The sequence below is a fragment of the Metopolophium dirhodum genome, chromosome 9 (assembly GCF_019925205.1).
Source record: "Metopolophium dirhodum isolate CAU chromosome 9, ASM1992520v1, whole genome shotgun sequence".
Classification (NCBI taxonomy): Eukaryota; Metazoa; Arthropoda; class Insecta; order Hemiptera; family Aphididae; genus Metopolophium; species Metopolophium dirhodum.
Window position 1 is genome coordinate 4,359,966 of NC_083568.1, and position 18,805 is coordinate 4,378,770.

An 18,805-nucleotide genomic window follows, 5' to 3' on the forward strand; every position below is an offset into this window, starting at 1 on the left:
TTGATAAAATGCATGATAGATGGAAAAAACACGAATAATAGGTACATTCTGGGTACATTCTGGGTATATTCTGTATAATATATAATATTTCGAGTAGATCACTGTAATGGACGTACCTATTAAATTTGAATTAAATTTCTGAGCTGAGGAAAGTAGAAGAGAAAATGTACGTAGAAGAAAAATGCATTATTAAATGCACGAATGCGACGCGCGACGGTTGGAACGATTTTGCCCGCAAAAAGCATGTGCGTGCGTTAAAATCATTATTATAGAATCAGATTTCTGAGCGAAATATTTTATATATATTGGAAATCATTACCTAATTTATCCGTCATCACGAAAATAGACAAATCGTGTTTAAATTTGTATACAAATCACCGAACCACATACATGAGCGTCGTTGATGTAAATCAATGTTCGATTAAATAATGTTTCCTAGGCCCAAACACCCTTAACCTCGCAAAGTACTGACTATAGATTCCACTGTAGGCTACCAGAAACCTCCCTCAAAGTTTAAGATTGAAACATATTGCAGATAATACGTCGTTTTAAATCTTTATTTCTCTAATAATATTTTATAATAAGTAGGACGGTAGGTACTAACTCGAAAGAGTATATTGTAGTACATGGCCCGATTTAAATCTATAGAACAAAACAAGCGATATTTATTAAAAACTTACTAGCGCGGGTAAACGGAGTTTTTTGATAACAGTCGTCGATATATTATAACGCGTACAGGCACTAAACCACAACATAAACCTTCTTGTTGACGACGATTATACGTACTGTAGAAAATATGATGATGTGTTGATGTTAATCTGATCATCTGAATTTATGACGGTATTGTGTCTGGTACCCACCGTCTATAATAATATAATATAATAGTGTATTGTCAAAATACAATGGTTTTACGAAAGAAAAAACACATTTTCAACGCGTGAAAAAAAGCAGAAAACTCACGAGCGGCCCTGCGGATTATTGTAATTTCATATCGACGCCGGTAATTATTGTGTAGGTATTTGTTTCAAAATCATTTGTCGGTATAAACCGCATAAAAAGACCATAACGTAAAAAGTCGTATTATGCGTATAAAGTGCGCTGCAGATTTCACTTTTAAATATTCGTCGATCGCTGTAGGAAACAAAAAAATAGTAAATATATTCAATAAATATCGTCTTACACGTGTATTTTACCAAATCAGATTCATAAATTCCACATTAGATAATATTCATTCGGTAGGTACATTATCATTTGAATGAATACCTAATGTGCATTGTGATTGTGGCGGCGTTACGCGCGCATGATCGATTCGTAATACAATGGATTTTTGTCGAATTGAATAAAAATGTATTACGCATAGTAAGTATACACGTTTGGTTTTCGTATTATACACACGAACAACAAAATTGATTACAAGTGAAAAAATTGTCTAGAAATAAATCTCCTAAATTGTTTACTCGTAAGTTGTCCGATAGACAAAATTTATATACATCACATATTATTCATTTTGTGTCATGTAGTTCACCTCGAAATTTGAGAATAAGCCTAATCATGAATATAATAATTTAATGTTTGTATATTTAATGTTTATAGTGCTAATTTTCTGTTATTATTGAAACTACGAAGAGTTGATATTTTGCCAATGTATGTTCATTTTTAAATTTATTACCTTGGTGGGAAAATAATTAAGTGTTGGTATAGTAATTTTCAGTATCAGTGCAAATAACAAAAAATCTTGGAACGGATACCATACATTTTTTTATTCCATCGACGATTTATTAAATCATTTATAATTATCAACATAATATTATCATTATTATTATTTTACAATGTACAATATCAGAGGTACTTCGTATTGTATAATTATATAATATATTATAATATGTTATTTCGGATTCGTAATAAAAATCGTAATTTTTTTTCTTTCGAATCCAGTGGAGGAGTCTCCCCAGAGTTCTATGAACTTTTAAACCGATTCCAAACTGTTCAATGGGAACCACAGACGTCGTGGACAATAAAACCTTGAAGACACATTAATGAGACGATAAGGTCGTCTGCAAGACGTAGACTCGTCTACCACGTACAAGATCCGGTTTTACTTTCATTGATGTAAACAAGTCCTATATAATGCAAGAAGGGTCTGCAATTCCAAGAAATCCGATGCAAACACGTTTAACAGTCATTGGGGTGAACAGTCTATAAGGAATTCGGTATTGTTCCTACGTGTATTATGAGACGAAAAAAAAGGTTCGCTCCCCCAATGTGTTATCGGAATGTCGACGATTTCAAAGAGTCATATATTCCCATTATATTATTATATGCACCTGTACACCTATTAATTGCCGAACCCACAGAATACACTTAGCGTACACGATAATCATTTTATAAATTATAAGGGTGCATTCCAAGTGGTGTAGACAGTTGCCGTACCTATACAATATAATAAGTGTTCAAACGTATTGTTGAAAATAATTTAGAAGAGAACGACTTTATTATTCTTTTGGTTTGTACAAAATTAATTATATTATAAAATAATTTATTGTGTAGTATATAAAACCACGTTTCCCATATAGGTATCGGCTTCTATAACACGAATGCTTTTTAGTTTTTAACAGTCGTCCATAAGACTGCAGTGACAGTTCGAGGGTACATGTACATTGTACTGATATAAACTCTCGTTAATAATTATTATAAATTGACATATTATTTTTTTTTTATTCAGATTTAACTATATTATGTTTATATGTAAGAAAACATGAAACAACTATAAGATACCCATAGATTAAAAAAAATCACACTGAAAACAAGTGAAAATCCATTTTTTTATGTTAACCACGTTAAAAAGTAATAACTTTTCTTTTAGATGGATTAAATTATGTTTTTAGAAATTGTAATATTCGAATAGTTACCATTGGGATTGGGACAATTGTTTTATTCGTATTAATAACTAATTAGTTGTAACAATATTTTAACTGACGACAGTAAATAATAATATCGATGAAGGTATAAATGAACACGATTAAAGATATCTATAGCCGTTGTAATGAATAAATGAAAAATGATATACAATAATTGATAACTACTATCAACATTTTCATATCCAGATAACATAAAAATTTCCTGTCTGCGTACACAAATCTGGTAATCGGTAAAAAAGTATTTAGAAATTAATTAGAAAAATAAAAATGGAAATTTCCGCAGATGAAGCGAAATAAGCTTTAGATGCTGTAGGAGATTCGAGAACTATTAAAAAACTAGAGCAAACTCGGACCGTAGAAAAACGTCTGCAAAATGTATGTTACAAGCGGGCAATATCGGTGTTTTAGATTTTTTAACAGCCGTAAGTCATAACATAAGAAAGAGGTGTACCTAATTATAATATTACATTTTTATTGCATTATTATTATAATTATATAGGTACTATAATTGTATTGATTATTGACTATTGTATTACATTTTATTATATTTTAATATGTTATTTAAGTAAGTAAGTTTTTATGATATTATATGATTTTTTATGTAACTTTAATGTATTTTTCAATACAATTTTAACATATTTATACTTCATTTTTTGATATATTTTCATTCTTTTTTTTCACGATTCATAGATAATAGGTGTTTTTACTCTCAAGCCGCTCAATAAACCATATTGAAAATATTATATTGAATATAAAGCATTTTCGATACTATTGATATTTGATAGGTACCCCTCAATATTTTTTAATTTTCATAATCAATTAATAATATTTTTAATTTTTAAAAATTGTTCTTTTTTCCGCGTTATTTTTTTTCTTGGTTTTTTTTTTTCAGGGATTCCACAAATCTACTATCCCGTCTCTGAATGCAGTGCAGAAGTCATGTAATTTGAGGAAAATAAATTAATTTAGATGTTTGAAATCGTTTCATTTCGTCTTTTTATTTATACGGACACGTCACACGTGCCTTTTTTTTAATCTAAAGCCGACCAGACATAATAGTCACCACTATTTGTTCGTTATTAATCGTGTTTATTTGTAACTCGCGTTTATTATTAATGGTATTATACTAATGAATGCACGATTTTGTAATAAAAACTATTTAAAAACGTACATTCCCAGACATCAATTTTTTGTTTAAAAATATTATTATTATGTTATTATAATAATATCATCAATACAAAATGCCGACTGGGTTAAACAGGATAATAAATTCACAAATTCACAAATTTACGGCACGTGCAGTAATCTCAAATATAATGGCTGCTGGTTGCTGAACATTGCGTAAACCACTAAACTTTATGATATTATAGATAATATTATATTACAGTGTAGTCTGGCACACACGTGCCAATATTATATTGTATTATAATTATGTGTATATAATACACGTTCAGTACTTCATGGGCGATAGCGCGGCATGTGATATTTAGAATCTGTTGGATGCAGCTATCAGAAATAATAATTAATAATAAAAAAAAATATAAAATTTGAATGGTAATAAATTATTATATTATTATAATATTCATAAATATGTGCATACTATTATATATATTATATATATATATATAAACGAGTAGGTATCCTTTAGTAGTTTAGTAGTAAGTAGAATCTCAATTTGACAAAAATATATAATAATAATAAAAAGGTGGATAAGTGGATGTCGCTCTGCTGTACAGTAGGTTACAAGTGGGTCACTGTAATGGATGGTGTTAAATTTGAATTCAATGATATAATATCATTGTATAAGAAAAACGATTCTGAGCGAAAACGGTCAGTCAGCCTATGATATTACCAAGTATATTTGATGATATTATTGTGAATAAAGTAATTTATATATAACCTATTTACGTGGAGCCTTGTTTTAAATTTTAAATCCTTAGCCATAAAAGTTAAACATTTTATACATTTTTAACCACAAAATAATTAATAAATTATAAATTTGATAAATGTTGTCAAAATTTGAACTTTAAATGCTTATAAAAAAAAATTGTGCCTATGTATTTTTAATATTTTTCAACTGCTATTAGAACGATATATCAGGAGCCTTATATTAAATTTTCACGCTTTTTTACCCAACAAATAAAAATTTATTGTTATTTATAGAAAAAAAAACTAAAAAAATTGAAAACTGACAATGTCCGTAAACAGCTCAAAAAGAGTCAAAATATTTTCAACATTTTATGGTGTATAGAAAATGCTAATATGAACATTCAGTGAAATTTTCAAGTATCTACAGTCATTTGTTTTTTAATTACAATAAAATAAGAAAATTGTTACATGAGAAATCGAGTAAATATCAAATGTTGTAAAAATATAAATTTCAGACGCTCATAAAAATTTAATTTAAGTTTCTTCTAGATATTTTTTTTTTGATAAAGGTAGACAAACTTATGAGTAATCTTATATTACATTTTCAAATCTTAGATTTAAAAAGAAAAATTTTTATGAATTCTCATCAAAATAATTTGCTATTTTTCGTGATTTTTCCGTATTTTGTCAAAATTTGAACTTTAAATGCTTATAATTAAAAACTGTGACTAAGGATTTTTAATTTTTTTCATCTGCCTTTGAAACAATAACCTAGGAGCCTTCTATTAAATTTTCAAGCTTTTTTACTCAACAGATAAAATTTTATTGATATTTATAGAAAAAAAAACTAAAAAAATTGAAAACTGACTATGGCCGTAAACAGCTCAAAAAGAGTCAAAATATTTTCAAAATTGTATTGTGTATAGAAAATGCAAATATAAACAACCAGTGAAAATTTCATGCATCTACGGTCATTTGTTTTAGAGTTACACCAATAACCAAAATCGATTTTGTTAAAAATCGATTTTGCGTAAAAATTCCCGTTTTTCCTTAATTTTTCTTTTGTTTTTCACATCGCTTTTGAAAACTACTGGGAAATTAAAATTTTGACCTCCCCAATGCACCAACGATATTCACTTTCCCATCGAACAAGATACTGAAGTCGAAAATCGAAGCATTATTTCGACTACTTATCGTGTACACAGACACAAAAAAAAAAAAAATAAAAAAAAAATAAAAAAAAAAACACACATCATTGTAAAATCAATACATTCATCGTTTCACTCAGAATCTAAAATAATATAATGTTTGAAATGAGTTTATATTTTTAAAATTAATCGTTCTCCTTTTTATGAATCCCCCGACATCTTAAATGATTTTTTAACTGAAGTATTAATATGTAATAATCATATCATAATTATCAATTGTATAATAATTATACGTAATAACATTATTATCTCAACGAGAAAAGTAATAATAGTACACTGTACGATTATTTAAATTTAGTGAGAGGTAATTTTGACGACTCCAAGTAATACATTTATCTAGATTTTACTGCAAAATTATGAATTAAAGTATCAATTGGATACTTTTAACAGTCAAACACATTTAATATTAATTTATTAAAATATAATTTTGATGTCTGATCGGAAACAGGATAACTAATCGTATACAAAATCGATCTATTCATGAAAGGTTGTTAATTTCATGAAGTGGAAACGTTAAATAATATACTATGACACTGTGTGTCCACAAAAACACTTATAATATATAAATAGTTAACTAACTTTTAATATGAAAAAATTAAACATACTTATTTAAAAAAAAACAAAGATGTTACGGTCAACAGATCTCGATTTTTTTTCCGATTACCGATATTTACGGCGTGGTCCATTTAATAAAAGATATTCATTAATTCAGAAAACATTATCATTTTTGAAAATATTTCTTTTACATAATTGTCACAATTTTAACTGGGTAGGCCCAATATTTCGATGGAACTATATGGAAGGATTACCAATAAATGTTTTTATTAAATAAAAAAATTAACAGAATACTTACGGGTAGGATAGGTCAGAGGCGTAGCCAGGTGAGTGCTTGGGGGGGGGGGGGGATTATTTCTATGGTTTATTAAAATGACTGCAAATACAAATTACGGGAACTGAACCCTAAAACAAAACTTCGGCATTAGCATATGTTAAACTTAAGGGAGATCCTAGTTAAACCAACTCTGCAGTGTATAAACATTATCAGCCCCACCCCACGAAGAAAAATCCTGGCTACGCCACTAATATATAGGTATTTAAAGGTACGTCCCGCGGGTCTATTAAATTTGGATGCGCTTATATCATTCTTATAACGATTACTATATTCTACACATAAATAATAGTAGACATATCATAATATTATGTACCTGCATCTGCTGTCTTAGCGGGATGACGATTAGTGTTTTCTCTTCAGCGACACGTCTGCGACGCGTTTTCATTTAAACATTGCACCGAATTTGTGACTATATTATATTCATGGACTCGTGGTTGTCTTTTAATAATTTATTAAATAATACAAAATATCGTATAATGTAATATGATATACTATTATATACAAACATTGTATAATAATTATTATTTTACAATTTATAGACCGCCGCTAGTTAAAATTTGTATTTGATTAAATGTTGATCGTAAAAAGAGACTATCTACCTAAAACTACATATGTTTAGTATTAATAAAATATTTGATAAAAATGTCTAATATTTTTAAAATGTTGACCTAAAAAAATATAATATAATACACTTGAATAAATGAGACGTGTTGATACGAGTCGCAAATAATCAACATTCAACAATATTTAAGGACATTGGTTTCTGCTTAGTTAGTGAATGTATTGAATTAATTTATGTAACAATTATTATGTATGATATTGAAAAATTAGAAAAACAATAAATTAATATTTATATATTATGTACCTACCTACCTATATATATTATTATGAAATATCAGTAAGTAAATCTAATAGTTGCTTGCTAGTTGATTTAGTAGTATTATATGTGTATAGTACACCAACACAATACTATTTAATACTATGATAGATACCCAGTCATTATATTATTTAGCAATTAATATTTTTAACTTTAGAAGAAATTTAAATTAAATAATGGTGAAAAAATCACTTAACGAAATTAGTGTGTTGTTTGTGGTGACAAATTCAATAAGAAAGAAAGAAATTCAAATTCAATAAGAATAGACATCCTGTGCATACATATATAGGTAGATTATCTATGCATATTTAATATATTATAAGTTTTGAAACACGTGAAGAAAATTACTAACTATATATACTTATAGATATTGTATGCAATAAAAACGGTTCATTGAACTAACCAGACGTTCTCCACATTACAACATCATAATATTTGAAAGACGTACTCAACATGTCGTATAATACCGCGCATATCATGATGCTGAACCGGCAAAAGTCGAAACACCGAGGCAAATAATTATTATAAATACGAAGAGCCTATATGTTATTATCGTGATACACCTAGGCTGCAGCAATAGTGTTTTGCAGTAGCTACACACTTAGGATAGATAAAAAAAAACTAGTTAGATTATCTTCAGTTGAGCATCGGCTGTATGGTATATGAACAGCTCGCGTAATTATATACATATAAACGGTGCACCTGTATACCGTTGAAAACGACGTATCTATAACAGTTCATAGATCGCCATATAAAGTAAACCATATTATAGTACCCATATATGCATATTATACATTAAAATATACGGATATATAAGTATATACAACATAATATTTTGGCCTTAAAAAAATGCACACCGTACGTTTTGTATTTAAAACGAACATATTAGAAACCGCAGTGACACCAATCTAATATATGAAAACTGCCCCGCATGGCCATGTTCTATCGCTTGCATAGAAAAAATATTATAAAGGGTAAAGTAACCAAACGATAGATATTCTATACAATTTTTTTCAAAAATGTTTTTGAACTTTCTCTCTCCCTATATATATATATATACAAGCTTAGCTCGAGAGACTCGAAAACAGAATAATTTACATGTTATGAATACATTTATTTACTCAATTTAATAAGATCAGATTATATTTATAGTAATTGCTTGGAGGCGGGTGTTATGTGAAACCGGTGGTTCGTCTCAAAAACAATGTCAGCACGAATCCTATCCCATGTACATAGTGCTCGGAAGTTGTTGCATTCGCATGTTTTTTTGGGATATTACATTTTTGCCAAGTAAATTTGAAACTATTTTCACGACACTACGAAAAAAAATGTTAAAAGTTTATACTACATATTTTTGCATGTTTAGTGATTTTTTTATTTTAAGAGAATATTTTTTCACTTTACCGTTTTTTAGAGCGTATTTGATGAAGAATGATAAGTTTATAATACAATTGGCAATAAAATAATAAATAAATACATTATTATATTGTATATGTATTAATTATTTTGAGAGTTTTCACTAGATAATATCGTATTGTGTATTTCAAATCCATAATTGATACACAATTTCCCGTAAATATTAATAAAATAGTAAATAAATATGTTAAAATACTTATTGATCAGTATTTAGCAAAATTATAAAATATAAAAACATTATATTATATAAACTACTATACCGACTACTCCACCTAAAAGAGTACCTTGCATCTATATAAAAAGTTATACCTTATGTCCATATTATGGCGTATACTGTGTATATTATCAATAGATTATCAATCTTTATAATATATTATGCCTCCCAACCGCTCCTAAATATTCTTCAATTGCATAAAGGTTCTTTTTACGTATCGTTAGTGTACTGAACGTTTCAAAATGTGGTACCTATGTAATGTGGCTACCATTTCCTGTGTTGCAAATATTCTATAATATTCACTTATTACGATCGACACCACGTGTTTGTCACGCAATGATGGTGATATAACTATGACTCACGTGGTTCAAAATCGAACGAAAAACAACATCCGAAATCCTATTAATTTATCACTTTTAATTGTTATTAACATTCACGAAATAAACAAATTTGTAAAACGTCACTTTTAACCTTGTCTCTAAATTTATACTCCATAGTTCAATCGTCGTATATGCTAATGTAAACATATTCATGGTCATTGGTTCAAGTCCGGTCATTTATTTACGGTATTTACAGACGAATTAATTGTAGTATTTAATGGATTAAAGTATTAAACACTGCAGCGTTACACACATGCACGTGTATACGTTCACACTACCTACCTATATAGATTCATTTATGGTATTTTAATAATTTATAGGCAGGACTGCAGGAGCCAGGAGGTATCTGACACGTGGTATTACAACCAATTTGTACTACCTATATAAAACATAATAGTTATTCGAGTATCCCGAGGCCCATGTGGCCACGTGTCGAGGAGCCTTGTTTTATTATGATATACCAGATACCTAACTACCTAAGTACGTCGCTCATCTTTGTTTTTATCTAGTATAATGCAATAATAATAATAACAGAGAGTCCATTAACATACATTTCAAATATATGCAAATTTGTTTATCGAAAACATAAGTACCGAAGACGTCCTAGGCCTATTCAATAATTAGTTGTTGGATCACGTGAATAGTATATAATATAATATAATGTGTATATTGGATATGATATAGGAATAGGTAGATTAACTGACTACTTCTATAGGTACTGATTTAGATTTAGACGATAAAATTACGAATCGTTATTGTGACTTTCCGAAAAACAACGATCAAAATGCACAAGATAACAATTAGGCATATAATAAATTATTTGTCACACAAAACATATTATCAATAATTTAATGTATTAGTTTGCCACCAATTTTTGAAGTTCAATATGAGTATAAGCTAGGTCTAGATTTATTTTTATTTTTAATAATAAATCAACACTATCTAGAAGACACAACAACGAGGGTCGAACTATTCCCCCCATTATTTGTCAAATCATTTAAATTTTATTGCATTTTGTATAAAAACACGTTATTCTCAGATAAGTTTTTAAGATTTGTTTTTTCAGTTTTGAAAAACATAGTAATCTAAATGTAATCTAATGTATCATAAATGTATTTATTTTAAATAGTTCAATTAGTAAACTATGGTAAACTATACAGTATAGCCATGGTTATACTATATAATAATATATTAGTGTTATTTTATACTTCGATATTTTTGATTTTTTTTAAGCATGATTTCCAACAACTTTTTACTTTGTATACCGATAACCGTAAAATGTGTCATATTACCTACATTCAATATTCATCTTACATATCTACGTTAGTTGTACCTTTTAGGCACAATGCTATAATTTAGAGTAGACGCTAGAAGAGAACTTTAGTACTTTATACTTTAATATATTATAGAATCAATGGTACCACTAAAATTAAAATATGTGAGCCCTGTTGCTTATTATTATTTTTATTTATACAATTCTAGATAGAATTTTTCAAACTATATTTTTATCTAATACTTAAAACTATTCACTTAAATGTTCATCACTTATCTAACAAAATAATTATCCAATGTCGTATATTATCCATTAGGCGTTAACGCCCTTAACAATTTATAGCTGCACCGCTATATGCAACCAACATTCCAACCATATGTGTATGGATATTAGCTCAGTATCTAAAATGTTAAAATAACTTTGCAGCTTATAAACTCATCATTTACATTTTATGAAACTGTTAACAATATAAACGTTGGTGATTTTCGCAATAAATTCACATTGTTTTCTATTAATTTATTTTTCTCTTTTTGTCTTAAACAACGTTTAGGCTTTACTATCTAATTAGAATGGAAATCGGTATTGTATGCCAGCGATTATAAATGGATACTAAATTTTAAATCGTTCTTTATTTTAATTTTCAATTTTTACTTATTCAATATTTCTAATAATTTCTAAAGTCGGCGATAGCGAGAATTGTTCGTATATTTAACGTGTTTTTATTCACGAAACAATTATTTTCAATCGAAAGTAAAACGAATTCTTTTCAAGGTCGGATATTATATATTATTATTTTTGTGATACTTTTAACATATTCAGAATAATACATTATGAGATAATAATATCAGACGCATATACAGTTCATGGACGATATATACAGTCGAGACGTAGAACGGAATCCCATTCAGACCTTGGGCACGATAATTACGTCGCGTACTTTTGATCATCCGACATTATGTATACCAACGAGTTTTTATATATATATATATAAACGAAATATAAAATTGTAGCCAATTTTTCAATACGCAGTTTAATAATATATTTGTACACAAATCATTTTTCACTGATAGAGGTTTTCATTTTTTTTTATGTTTTTATGTATATATACATATTTTTTGTATACAATATATTATGTATATTATGAAGGTTTGCCCTCGTTCGGGCCTCAAACAGGTACCTAACGAAAATATTTTTTTAAAATACTTACGTATTAAACCGCTGACGTAAGTTCTTTGGCGGTATTCCATTATTATAATAGGTATATTAAACGCGGTGTATACATACATAAAAGTATTGTATAAATATTATGTATTTTACGTATATTATAACGTTATGTAAGTGTTAGATAAATATAATTTAAGTTATCAAAGGTTAACCCATTTTCTTCGGATATTAATAAATACAGAAACTGGATATAAATAAACAACTTAGTTTAATAGGAGGTACCTACCTATCCAATATCCACACACAAATATATACATAACGCCACGACATAATAAACGATATTAAACATGAATACATTTAACTATACGTTCTCGGTGTTGGCACAACAATTTACTAAACATACAATATTTAAAAATATTTACACCTTTATGTCTACAATCGATGGAACAATAATTTTATTTTGAAAAAAATGTTCGATATCCAAGATATTATGTGCATACCTAATACCAGCTATAAAAGTTACATTATAAGCTGCCGACTGCTGAGCATTTATTGAACGATTCATGCAAATTATATACTTTGTGTGAATTCAAAATATTCACTATTTTTTAAGAAAATTTAAAATCGGTTACGAAAACACTCCGGTTATCGAAGTAACTGCAGGTATTAATATTATATATAGGTACAGGTATTTCGTGATAATAAAAAAAACCAAGCGATTTGAAAATATTCAATATGGCAGTATGTATATCACAGACATATAAGTATGCATAATGTCAATTTTATTCCAGAATCTAATTCATAAGATTCAAACCGTCCCAAAAATTTAAACTAACTTGCTCGTGAGCCAAAATTATTACTGAAAAAAGTGGATGTCACTCTGCTGTACAATAGGTTACAAGTGGGTCACTGTAATGGATGGTGTTAAATTTGAATTCAATGATGTAATATCATTGTATACGAAAAAAGATTCTGAGCGGAGACGGTTTGTCAGCCAAGGATATTTTTGTATTAAATTGATATTATATTATTATTAACACGGTAGCCGGTAAGTTGAATTAATATTATTCGTATAATAATATACTTGAGAGGTTTCAAGTACTCACGAATAATCTTTTTGAATTACAACAAAATAAATAAAATTGTTATTTTCGTTATTTAATATTTAATTTCGTCCAAATTTAAACATAAAATAACTATAAAAACCTGTGTTTTCATATTTATATATTGTTTGGTTACAGAATAACTTACTGACGTTGACACTTGTTTTAAATTGTCAATCCTTGGCCATAAAAGTTGAACATTTAATAAATTTTTATCTACAAAATCATTTTTTAATTTTGAAATTTAAATACTTCTAAAAAAATAATATTTTTCAACTACCATTGTAACAATATATTAGGAGCCTTGTATTACATTTACAAGCTTTTTCACCCAACGGATAAAATTGTATTGACATTTACAGAAAAAAACTAAGAAAATTGGAAACTAAAAATGTCTGTAAGCTGCTCAAAACAAGTAAAAATATTTTGAAAATGTAATCGTGTATTGAAAATGCAATTTATTTTGTCAAAAACCAATTTTGCGTTTTTCCTTAATTTTGTTTATGTTTTTCCAAGCACTTTTGAAAACTACTAGGAGTGTTGACCTCCCCAATGCACCAACTAGATTCACTTTCCCATCGGAAAATATACTAAAGTTGAAAATCCAAGCATTATTTCGGCTACTTACCGTGTACCACACACACACTTCATTGTAAAATCAATACAGAATCCGCTCAGAATCTAAAACCATTGAGCATTTAAGATATTATAATATAATGAATGCTAAAACACACAATAGTTGTGTACACACTACACATCCACAATCCACGGTACTATAAAATTAATCACACAGTACTAAATCTGTCTGCGCAAGCCGCAAATAATATATAATATTGTTTAAATATTTAATTAAATCAAAATATTATTTACAAAAATAGATTGTAAAAAACAAATAATATTATGCAAAAAAAAATAAACGTTTTTGTACTATATCAACTCTAGACTCTAGTCCCTATAATATGATACAAATATTATATATGCACGCCCAACCTCATGGATCATGGACAATCCTGCCTATATGATATATGATTTTACCAGCAATGAATTATATAAATTATATAATTGTTGATACAACTATTATTAAGTTGATATCGAAATAATCATTTTAACGATATAAATACCTATATATTATGTTATAATAATATAATATTATAATTTTTTTTTATTGCGGAATGATGTGATTTAAATTATACTTAAATAATTATTACAGTGTATATATATATTATACTATATAAATATAAAACATGCTGACAGTCATAAAATTCTTAATAAATTAGTTATTTCCTTAAACTATATGAGTAGGTATGTCTGTATCATAGATCACATAAAAATTTAATTGAGAATATTGATATTTAAATAATATTGTTGAATTGAAGGAAATCTACTGTGGAAATTGAAAAAAAATAATACTCTGCGAGCACGTAAGTTCCTGGTTTCCATACATGATTTATAAGAATAAATTAATAGCAACAAAAATTACAATATTTCTTATCAGACCTGTCATAATTAATATAAAATGTATGTATTTAACATAGTTGTATTTAATTATTTAAACTTCAATATACATGTACATGGTTAAACTATTATGTAACATAATATTATTAATTTGTATTTGTAAAAAGCCGTCTTAGGACGGTATTGCACGGATAGATGCAATTCCAATACTAGCGTAGATATTAACTTACTAATAATGTATTGAATGCATTGTATGTAGTACAATATGTAATTTTGTATGAAAATAAAAAATTATGTTTTTAGACATTTTATATTATGTAAATGGTATTTACTTATAAGTTAATAACAGTTAGTAATTTATATTATATTTATATGAAATAATATTATATTGCTTATATCATATAATATAATATGTGATTAGTTCAACCTACTGCATTACTATAGCAATGTAAATTATGAACATATAAGTAGTAAAATATCCTTAGAAATATAATGTAGGCTGACAGATCGTCTCCGGTCAAAATCGTTAACTATCGTATACAATGATTTATCACAAATTTAACACAGCCATATTACAGTGACCTAACGGCTACACAGTGACCTAACGGCTACACAATGACGACGGACGCGGCAGGTAGACACGGTACACTCAACACCTTCTATACAGCAGAACGACTTCCCCGGATTTTTAAAAATATTTTCAGTGCCTCAGTTTATTTTTCATCACCAACCCGGTCTGCCATGATATTTTACTTAGGTCTTAGATATTGGTTTTATATTTTTACTTATACTAATAATTTAAACCTGTAGGCACACTTCACAATATTGCGTCAGTTTGATGTCTACTACCAGAACAAAAAGTGCTTAAGAACATCTAAAAAATAAAATATACCGCTGTTATAAAATATTATAAAACCTTATATTCAGATCATTAACCTATTCAGTCGCTCAAGAATTTTTCAGTGAAATCCAATGACGATACCAATCCAGAAATGCATTGACCCCTGAACCTAAGGCCGATGACCGTCTGGCATCTACAAATTACCAAGATGGGAAATATGTAAATTAACAAAAGAAGAACAGGGTTTGAATAACGAACTCAAAAAAAAAATAAATATATATAATATATACCTATAGTTGTCCTTGGGTGGCCGTTGACTTAGCCAAGTCGTCTACAACTGTGATTCTTGAATCCAGGAGAATATTTCCCTTGAAAGATGGATGCCAACAACCTCCAAATGAAAGGGGTCCTCAATGTGTATACAGTATATACTAATATATACATATTATATAGGTAGGCACATACTTTGTCGAAAACAGTGGTTTATTCTACAGAGTTTTCTGTAGCTTAACTTATAATTTTGATATAGGACTTAAAAAAATCTAATTCAGAAATGTCCTTATGTATTTATGTCTTTAACAAATCCCATGTTATAGTAAAATTATATCTTGAAAATCAATGAGTTAGGAATGCGATTTTAAAAGAGTTGAGTGTAAGATGGTGAAATGGTATAAGAAACTAAGAAAAATAAAATTCAAAAATAAATACATATTTATATAATATTTTTTTAAAGATCATGATGTTTATTTGAAAAAAAATATTAGTATAATATAGGTAGTATCCAGGAGTGTCGACATTGGGCGATTTCTCCCCTCAAGATATCGATATAAAATTACTTTTTAACCTAATTTAAGTTTATTAAATAAAACTTATACATTTAAGAAATTAGTATGTAATTTGTTTTATTTTTATTTATTGAAATGTATTTTAGTGTAAGATTATAAGAAAATAACTTTCTACCTTCAAAACAAGCTTGCTTATAGAAGGTAGATAAACCAAAATGTTTATAGGCAACTTGTATCTATACTTTTTAATAAATGGTTATTCTAAATGGTATAACTTATTGTCATTTTATGGTTAGAAATACAACCCTTATAGTATTTCAACTTATATTAACAATATTAGTCATTCGCAGATACGGATTACGCAGAGTGAAGATTCTGTAGCATTTAAAACATTATATGTCACACAAATGACAAATGTGTACAATTAATAACTTGTTTAGATATTATGTTGCAATATATATATATATATTGCTTTCTGTTGATAATAATACAATATAATTATTTATGCATTTATATTTATTTAAATAAGTTTTTTTTAAGCTATTAGTGGATGCAGTTTATTTGCATATAAGTTCGTTTTCTATCGTAAAAAAATACAAATACTACAGAAAAAATCATGAAATAAAATATAGGACTCCTTGAGCATTTTTTGAATTAAAAACATGATTCATTTTTATTCAATAAATTAAACATAAATTGTATTCTGTATTTCCAATTTGATTATGGGGAACTGTTAAATTTACCAATTAGTGTATAGTTTTAGGTACTATTGGTTCTCTTAAGTGGAAAACATTTTTAAGCTGTTAAAGGCAATATTCAAAGGAATATTATAAATTATATTAAATTGTTGATAAAAAATTTAATAGTTTTATGAGGAAATGTTTACTATTTTATTTAGAAATTTAACAAAGAATATAGTTGACAATAATAGTTCCAAAACAATCTGTACACTTGTTAACAGCTTATACAGTAATACTAGTTATCAATAAACAATATATAAAAATCTACAAAACAACAAATCTATCACCGTTGAATAAATGCCCGACAATCCTCCCAAAAGACTTAAAAGGAAGTATTGGCTAGCGGTTGACAGTATACCAGGTTTCCGCATGACCCTATAGGCTATCTGGCCACTGCACCTCACTATACCACTGCAAGAACCGAACACTGCAGTTGTGAAAAGTATTCGAAAGATATATCATTATATTCGATGTAGGTCACAAGGATTTATCATGTAAATTAAATGACTAGTACCTAGCTGTATTATTATAATTTATCTGCCATATAATATATAAATGTTCATGAACTTTTATAGATAAACGAGTACCTCTACCTATAGTCATTATAGTTTATTCAAACCTTCTTGAATACAGAGGCACATTGAAAATAACAGTGTTATAAAAGGGGCGACGGGACGGCACGTCTTGAAGGCTTGCTGTGCTTCGAGGTGAGGAGAAGGTAAGCAACTCGTAATTATTAATTAAGTTGTACATACAACTTTATATGTCGTATGCGAATTTACTTATATACGTATATTTTGTCGATATATCTGATCACGTGCGATGAAAAATAAATTTGATTGGCTATACCTATGTGGCCTATGGTAGCCAAAAAATTTCGTCGCGACGTGCCTATATTGATAATTTTTCAGTATATTGTATCTAAACAATATTTTTATAACACGACCATAAAATGTATCTTTGTGCACTTCGAAAATTACGAGACCACAACCCAAACATCCGCCTCTGATATGATCGATTGACATTGAACTACGTATATAATAATATCCCAATCAAGTAAACATTCATCGGATGCTTATATAACATGTAATATTGCAAGGTCGAACGTTTTTGAAATTGTTGTTTATATTTAACACATAATATGTAATATTATAGTCTAAAGGCAATACAGGGTACAACGGTGTTTTTTTTTTAATAACTTTAATAGCTAAAAGTTTATTGATCTCTTTGGACCGTGTTCAAGATCCTTTCCTATTTTTTTTTTAGCTCGACCTCTCTTATTTGGATTTATTTACAAACTACAAAGTACAAGAGAAAGGGGTCCTTGAACGAGACAAACTTATACTCAATACATGTCAACATTTATAAACAAATATAAATTTATATAGCATTACATTATGTATTATTATTATTTATTTATTTATAATATTACTACATAGGTAGGTACTGAAATAATATTGTTATATGAAAATATTATTCAAGAGTGAAATTATTTCTACAGTTTTATCGCGGAAATAAAATATATGTGCAAATGTGTAAATCACTCAACAATATGAATTTTATTTGATGCTCAAATTTTAGGTAGGTATAAAAATCAAAATAATTAAAAAGAAGTACCAATATTTAGATTTTCTTATTAAATACTGATACATTATTAATAAATAAAAATT

The 18,805-nt window shown here is 27.9% G+C and overlaps 1 protein-coding gene across 2 annotated transcripts in view; it reads right to left on the reverse strand.

Annotated features, from left to right (window-relative positions):
* LOC132952252 (cytochrome P450 306a1-like) overlaps positions 1-18,805 on the reverse strand; it is a 34,062-nt gene that overhangs the window by 5,312 nt on the left and 9,945 nt on the right. Inside the window, exons 3-4 of one of the 2 annotated variants that reach the window (XM_061024486.1) lie at positions 961-1,131; positions 681-863 (exon numbers count right to left, since the gene is read on the reverse strand). The exons of the other annotated variant lie outside the window; for it this stretch is intronic. The gene's annotated coding sequence lies outside the window, so the exon portion shown is untranslated. The remainder of the gene's footprint in view (positions 1-680; positions 864-960; positions 1,132-18,805) is intronic. 2 annotated transcript variants of the gene reach the window in all.